Source organism: Psammomys obesus, unplaced genomic scaffold (genome assembly GCF_907164565.1).
Source record: "Psammomys obesus unplaced genomic scaffold, mPsaObe1.curated_primary_1811, whole genome shotgun sequence".
Lineage (NCBI taxonomy): Eukaryota > Metazoa > Chordata > Mammalia > Rodentia > Muridae > Psammomys > Psammomys obesus.
The window spans coordinates 4,532,838-4,540,242 of NW_026585644.1; positions in this window are offsets into that span (position 1 = coordinate 4,532,838).

Consider the following 7,405-nt stretch of genomic DNA (forward strand, 5'->3'; position numbering starts at 1 on the left):
CTTTCCTGCCCGCTTTCTTTTTTCTGTGCACAGCCATTGTGGCCTGGAGCACTTTAGCCAAGTCCCTATTCTGCCTTAATCTGCTTCTCCTCTGGGCTATCTCAGTTATTGTAAACCTTCTCTGCCACCTCAACTAGATCCCTCAGTGACTTTTCTCCTAAACTTTCTTGTTTTCGTAGCTTCTTAATATCTGGGGCTGACTAGTTAATGAAGGCCAGGGCCACCAATGATTTTTGGTCAGGATCATAAGGAGTATAGCATCTGTAAGCCTCCATGATCCTCTCTAGGAATGCCGCTGGGCTTTCATTAGGCTCCTAATATACACCTTTGCTAAATTAGTGGGCCATCTGTTGGCTGCTTTGAGACCTGCCAGCAGAGACTGGCGGTAAACCCAGAGATGCACCTGCACCTAGAACCTGCCCCTGTGTTGTAGCCCCAACTGGGATGAGTAAGAGGAAAGGCTGCATCTATTGTGGCTGGATTCTGAGTAGGATAGCCCATATCCCCCAGAGCATTTTTCCAGGCCTCCAGGAGGATGCGTTCCCTCTCTTCTGTAGTGAAAAGAACCTGCAAAAACTGTTGACATCCCAAGTGGGTTGCTGAATAAACAAGACAGTTTCCAAAAGGCTAATAAGTTGTTTAGGGCTTTTGGAAAAAGGAGCATTTTGTGTTCTCCATCTATAGAGGTCTGCAGTAGCAAAGGGCCAATAATGGTGAGGTTGAGCTCCACGATCTGCCTGCCTTTATTGCCCTAAGGGCAACAACTGTGGAATCTGCCTCCCTCCCCCCAAACTGAGGAGACACGCTGCACCCATTCCTGGTGCTCCATGTGGGTCCCCCTCCCAGAATTGGTGCCATTAGAGTGGGTGAAGGGGCTGGTGCTGGCACCGGTTGTGCTTCTTTGCCCAGCAGCACAATGAGATGTGTCTGTAAGGTGGTGGGGGAAAATGAGTTCTTCTGCGAGACAGGATACAGGGGAGCTGTTGGCTTGGGAGTTGCTTGTTCGCCAGTTACCAGTGTGGGCACTGTTCCTGTTGATCAAGAACTGTTAGCAGGAGGGGAGAGAAAAGACTTAATCCATGGAGGTGGGTCAACAATCTGGTCCTTCCAGACTGTAATATAAGCGACCTGATCAGGATGTCCATGTGGCTTCTGAAATAATTTGTCCTCTACTGCTAATATGGTTGGAAGATGGTAGGTTCCTTCCAGCGGCCATCAGACATTGAAAGTTGGCCTTTCTGAGATGCAGTATGTAGTCAGCTTTCCCCAGCCCTAACTTCTTTGAAATGGGCCTGGACAAGATCAGGGGGGAGAGAGGTGGTCTGTCCCATAGCATCCATCACAGTCCAATACAGAGTCACAAACACAAGGAACAAAACAGAAAGACAAACATGAACAAAATAGCCATGTAGCCGGTGTGCAATTGGAAACAGAAGTGGATCCAAAAGCTCAGACTCACAGACTCATAGACTCCTGCCATAGCTTCCCTGCCATGGAAACCAAAAGTGGTGGGTGGGTTCTACCTGAACCCCCTCCTGACAGTGGGTCTCTATCTGACCATCTACCAAAAACTTCGCAGGTGGGTTCTACCTGAACCACCCCAGGGCCAGGGATATTTCCCTGACTCCAACAGCTGTGACTTTCAAGTGCGTCCACTCCTAGCCACATCTTGCCATTTGTACAGACACCTCGAGGCTTTTCAGAACCGACAGTAAACACAAGACAGATACTACACAGAAACCCTTACCAGCTGGCACAAGACCCTCTGGATCAAGGTCCTGGGGGAGGGTCTGGGAAATCTCGGTGGGACCTCCAAATATTATGCCTAGATCACAAGACCCCTTCCCCTAAAGAGACCACCAGGAACACTAGTTTGATGCAAACACCTGAGGGCTTTATTCAAGCTTAAGCTCAGGTGTCAATCTTCCCTGATGCAGCAGGTTAGAAAGCATGGCCTCAGGGGGCCAGAGTTTTTAAAGGGAAAAGCCACAAGCAGGGAATTCCAAGGGAAGGGTAAGATTTGGCAGGGGTGAGGGGATTCAGCAATGGAGGTGAACTTTAGGCTGCTTGTTCAGAGCCACCTGGCCAAACTGCAAGATATCTAAGATATCTGTATGACACCCTGCTGGGTGGAGGACCCATTAACACATTCTGTGTATCCACAACCTGCAGGGTAAAGGGCCATGTGGTTTTTCTCAGAACCCAAAGGTGGGGGCCAAGTCAGTCTAAGGACAGTCAACCTAAAATAGAGTCTGAGAAACAAAATGGAGTTAGCCCTGTTATCTTCAATTCCTTCCTCCACTATAATGATGTTTGGCCCTGTTCTAATGGTAGACATGCTGAGAGGTCGTAAACAGTTATCATAGGCCGGGAGTAAAGCAATCCTTCATTTAGCTTAAAAATATTAAGTAAAACTTTTACCAGCAGTAACTACCTGGGAAGAGATGAGGAAAATTCAGTATACTAATGAGTGTGGACTGCTCTTTCCTGCTATCAGCAACACGCTCCAAATCAGGACCTAGGGGCTGGGGAACAGCATAAGGAGTTCAGCAGAAATGGAAAGAGCTCTTCCAGCACAGTCTGCAGCAGGCGACATGCAATCTGAGTTGACCAAGGGATATAGTGACTTGGAAAAGTCAGCTGTGTCTGTAAACAAAATAACTGTAGATAAGGATGTCTTTCAGACCTTGCTCAAGGGCTTTCCAGAAATATGAGCCAAGCCAGAAGCAAAATCAGATTAAGGGTGTTTTCATGTTGGATGTAGCTGCTACTAAAAAGAGAAAGGGCTTAGAACCCTGTGAGGGTGCTGCGCAGACAAAGCCTTTGGCTGTGGCTTCTGTCATGTGAAGTCTTCTGGTTTTGAGTAAATTATTCTGACAAAACCTTGAATGCTCAGTCTACACATGCCTGTATTATTTGACCATTGATCACCTTTTGAGACCCAAGTTCTGTATCAGCTGAGAAACTCCCGCTGTATTCAGCTCAAAACACAGGCTTCCTTGCCCATCCTGTCCTGAAGAAGAGATGCCTTCCACCATGTGCTGTAGATGTGACCCAGAACATTAAGACAAGGGGATAATTTCCCAAAGGGCAAAGTCAGGGGAACAGAAAGAAAACCTGACAGGGGATCTTCATCTGGAACACAGAATTGTTCATCAACCAACTTACCAATTATCAGAGAAGAAACTGTGGAATTTTGCCCAGAAAGGTTTCAGCGGTTTGACAAATGGCTCTGAGTATTTCCAATTGTTCTTTTCCAGCTATTGCAAACAAGTGAGAGTCAAGTCGCCATTGATTTTCTCCTAAATTAAGACCTATAAAACAGTTATATATTTTGATGCTTAGGTTCAAACCTATTCTATCCCTGATGTTTTTCCCCAAGGGATGGATTCCTTAGGAAATTTTATCTAAATTCTCAATATTTTGGTCTTTCTCATACTCATGTACTTATTAATGTAATGAATGCACAAAAAAATTAACTGTGAGTATAGTTTGCACATGAATAAACTCATTTAAGAGGTCAGGTTTCAATAGAGGGAATACTAAAATCATGCAGTAGACTGAATATTGGGAAGCTGCTACGGTGAAGGTTGAGCCATGAAAGGTGATCAGGTCATGGGATCAATGCCCTATAAAAAACCCCTAGGGCAGAGGTTCTCAACCTTCCTGACGCTGGGACCCTTTAATGTTTCTCATGTTGTGGTGACCCTGAGTCATAAAATTACTTTCATTGCTACTTCATTAGTGAAATTTTGCTACTGTTATGAACTATAATGTAAATACCTGTGTTTTCTGACAGTCTTAGGCAACCCCTGTGAAAGGGACCTTTCATCCCCAAAAGAGTCATGACCTACAGGTTGAGAACACCACTGTAGAGAACCCTCTCACCCCATCCACTCGAACGGTACACAGTAGGTAAGCACTGTCTGTGAGGAAACCTGCCCTCATCTGACACTGAAGCTGCCTGTGCCTTGCTCTTTACTTTCTCAGTCTCTGAAAATGTGAAAAACAAGTTTCTGTTGCATACAAGCTAACTGTTTTCCCCATGTTTTGTCACAGCAGCCAAACACAGATGATGATCAAGTTCTTAACATACTGGGTATTTGGCAGAAGGATTCAAACTACAGTTGGGACAAAACTTTCTGAATGACACTGACACATTTCTTAAGAAATCACATACATAGTAGATATTTTATATATTATATATCAATATAGAGCATATTAGTATGCTGTTAATATTTTATCTTATTTATGTCAGTAATATTAAATTATACATGTTATTATTAGATATAAATATATAACATTAATATATATGATCATACATTAATTATATTAATGTCAATATATACTTTCATATTTATTATATTAACATTAATATGTTAACAATATATTGTTATATATTATATATTTACATAATATATAAAATATATTATAATTTTTTTAAGGAATGTGTCAGTGTCATTCAGAAAGTTTTATTTCTTTAGGCTCAGTTTCCAACTATAGTTTGAACCCTTCTGCCAAATACCTAATACAAACATATGCTCACACATATTTAATTTTTTCCCTCTTACTTGAGGTTCAGAAATTTTTGCTTAGTATACACATTTTTTTCCACTATGAGAGATGAGAATTTTGTCTTTTCGATGTGCTTGAATATTTCTTCACCTCATGTATCTATGCTTTGTCTGATTTTGCTTCCACCTGTAATTCTTTCTCCCACCCTTGTGGTGAAGAGCTCTGGTAATATCCAGCTAAAATAGCATTTCTCTTTCTGTCCATCTGTTCAAGTATAGAGTTTGATGCTATTTCTCCTTTACAAATCAGAAACCATGTTCAAAATCACAGTAATTATGTATTATGCATCTAGGAAATCCACTGACCTATTCTTCCAATCAGATGTCATTCCTGCATTCATGTGGATCTTCCCCTTGGAGGCGCTAATAAAAATGCAGTTAAACAAAGAGTAGAAATAAGGCAAAGGTCAGGAAGGACATGCTACTTTCAGGATTACCTGCCAGGTTATGGAAGATAGGCACTACAAACACCACAACTGCTCCGAGGTTGGGGATGTGGGCAGTTCGGCTGTAGAGTTACTGGAAAGAAAAATGTTACCCATTTCTTTAACAGTTGCTCAAAATGGCTTGTCATTAACTAAGCAGACTACTTACTTGAAATAGGACCACCAGTCCCTGCTCCCCCTTCTGATGGTTCTGACTTGAGTCTGGAAAACTGTAAGTGAAAGTTCTCAACCCTCCTGTCTCCCTAAATTTGTGTCTCAGGATACTTTCAACCTTGCATTTTATCTGAATACATGCAGGCAATGTAATAGTTGCAGTTGCAAATATAGTCCAACAGATGTCAGTGTTGCCCTCAAAAGTTAAAATCTCCCCCAGAATCCCAGAAGTTCCCCAAGGCACCCCAGGGCGCAGCAATGCAGTTTGTGGACTGCCCAAAGGTAACATCTTTCTGGGACAGCACCTAAATAAGATACTTAAGTGGGCTCTGTGCGGCAAAGTGAAGAGTGGTTTCAGAAATGTCATGGCTTTTTAATCAGATGCTGTTTACAAATGATTGTTACTGTGTATAGATTAACCACACCAAACGTTTCCCACACAGGCAGAGGGCAGATTCTTTATGCTTTATAGGGGCACAGAAGTTTGCACAGTCTTTTCTTTGCAGTTCTCTTAAGACGTGGGAAAAACCCTAATATCTCAAATTCAACTCACAGGCTGTAGTCTGTTGGTGACACTTCAGTCAGAAGCCCCAGCAAAACACTGAAGTACAGTTCAGGAAGGTGATGTCTCCAAGCCTAGACTGTCAAATGTTTTCAGAGTTTACCTGTTGAGCTTCTAAGACCGCAAAAAAAAAAAAATGCACCTGAGCAAGAAACATTGAAGGACCTTCAAGTGATCTCAATAACTATTGCAAACGGCAAATTTTTACCTTAAATTATTTAAAGGGATTTGCAAGTAGTTCCAGCTTAATAAAGAATCCCTGTCAAAATTCCCAAGGAGAGCAGTTCTTGCATTAAAGTTTTTCTCGCTTTTTAGGCTAATTACTGTAAATGGCTAATGAGATCCCATACTTAATAACAATCTTTAGCTCAGATTACATTCAATAACTTGATGTCATTTGAGATTTCTACCTTTTTCTTCCTAAATTAATGATGCTATCTTAGAACTAAGCCCTGTACTTCTTCCTTGGATTTTTCTATCAGCTATTAAAAACAACAGAAATAAGCCAGCGGCGGTGGTGTTTGACTTAATCCCAGCACTATGGAAGCAGAGGCACCCGAATCTGACATTGCAAGGCTGGTCCAGGCTGGCCCAGGGCTACACAGAGAAAGTCTGTCTCGAAAAACCAAAAGCACAAAGAAACAAAAACAACAGAAACAACACCCAACCTTTCTGTGTTATTCATAAAATATATTCGTTGGCAATAGCAGTCTTGAGAAGACTATATAATTTCTTTAAAAGTTTCAATCAATATTTTTTTTTTGGTTTTGGGTCAGAGTCTCACTATATAGCCATGGCTGGCCCTCAACTCTGTGTAGCCCAGGCTGGCCTTTAAGTATGGAGATCCACCTGCCTCTGCCTCCCCAGTGTTGGGATTAAAGGGGTGTGGCACCACGCTTGGCCAGAATCTATAATTTAAAGTACATTCTTAGAGTGTACCATTATTGTAGTCTTCCAAATTAAAATTTCCTGTGGGCTCTACCAGGCCTTAACACCGTTTCTTTGTTATAAACACCCTGAATGGACCACTGGTCACATCCTAGAACTGGCTCGTGAATCTATTCGTCGTCTTTCAAAGAATGGAATAACAGGAAAACGACAGTCCGCCCTCTGCGGCCAAACAAGGCCTGGGACACAGTGACACCGTGCAGCCCCCGTGGCGAGTACTGCGCGCTCCATCACTAGTCCTGGGTTAGGGGATGCAGCTCCATCACCCGTCCCCTGGACCACTGGGAGGGCTGAGCGTTTCGGGAGGAGGCGGAGGGAGGAGGGAGGCGACGCCCGCCGGCACCCAGCTGCGGCGGCGGAAAGACCGAGAACCGGCGGCCGACGGAGGAAGCCCCGCCCGTCCGCCGTCCCCGCCCGCGGCGGGCGCCCGGAGGTGGGAACGTGACCGTGTTTGGGCGTTGCTAGGAGACGCGGGGGCGCGGGAGGGAGGGATGGGCGGAGCCCGGGCCGCAGCGAGCACCGTTAGCGCGGTGGGCGCGCGGCGTCCGCCCGGCCGCCGTTAGGCCTCGGCGCTGCCCGGGGACGGACTCTCCGGCGGCTCACAGCCGCAGAGGCGGGACGACGGGGGCCCGTCAGCCGGCTGAGCGCCGCGGGGTCACGGCGGCGGGGAGGCTTCGTGGCCGGGCCGCTGGCGCACCGAGGGCCGGCGCGGCGGGCCGAGG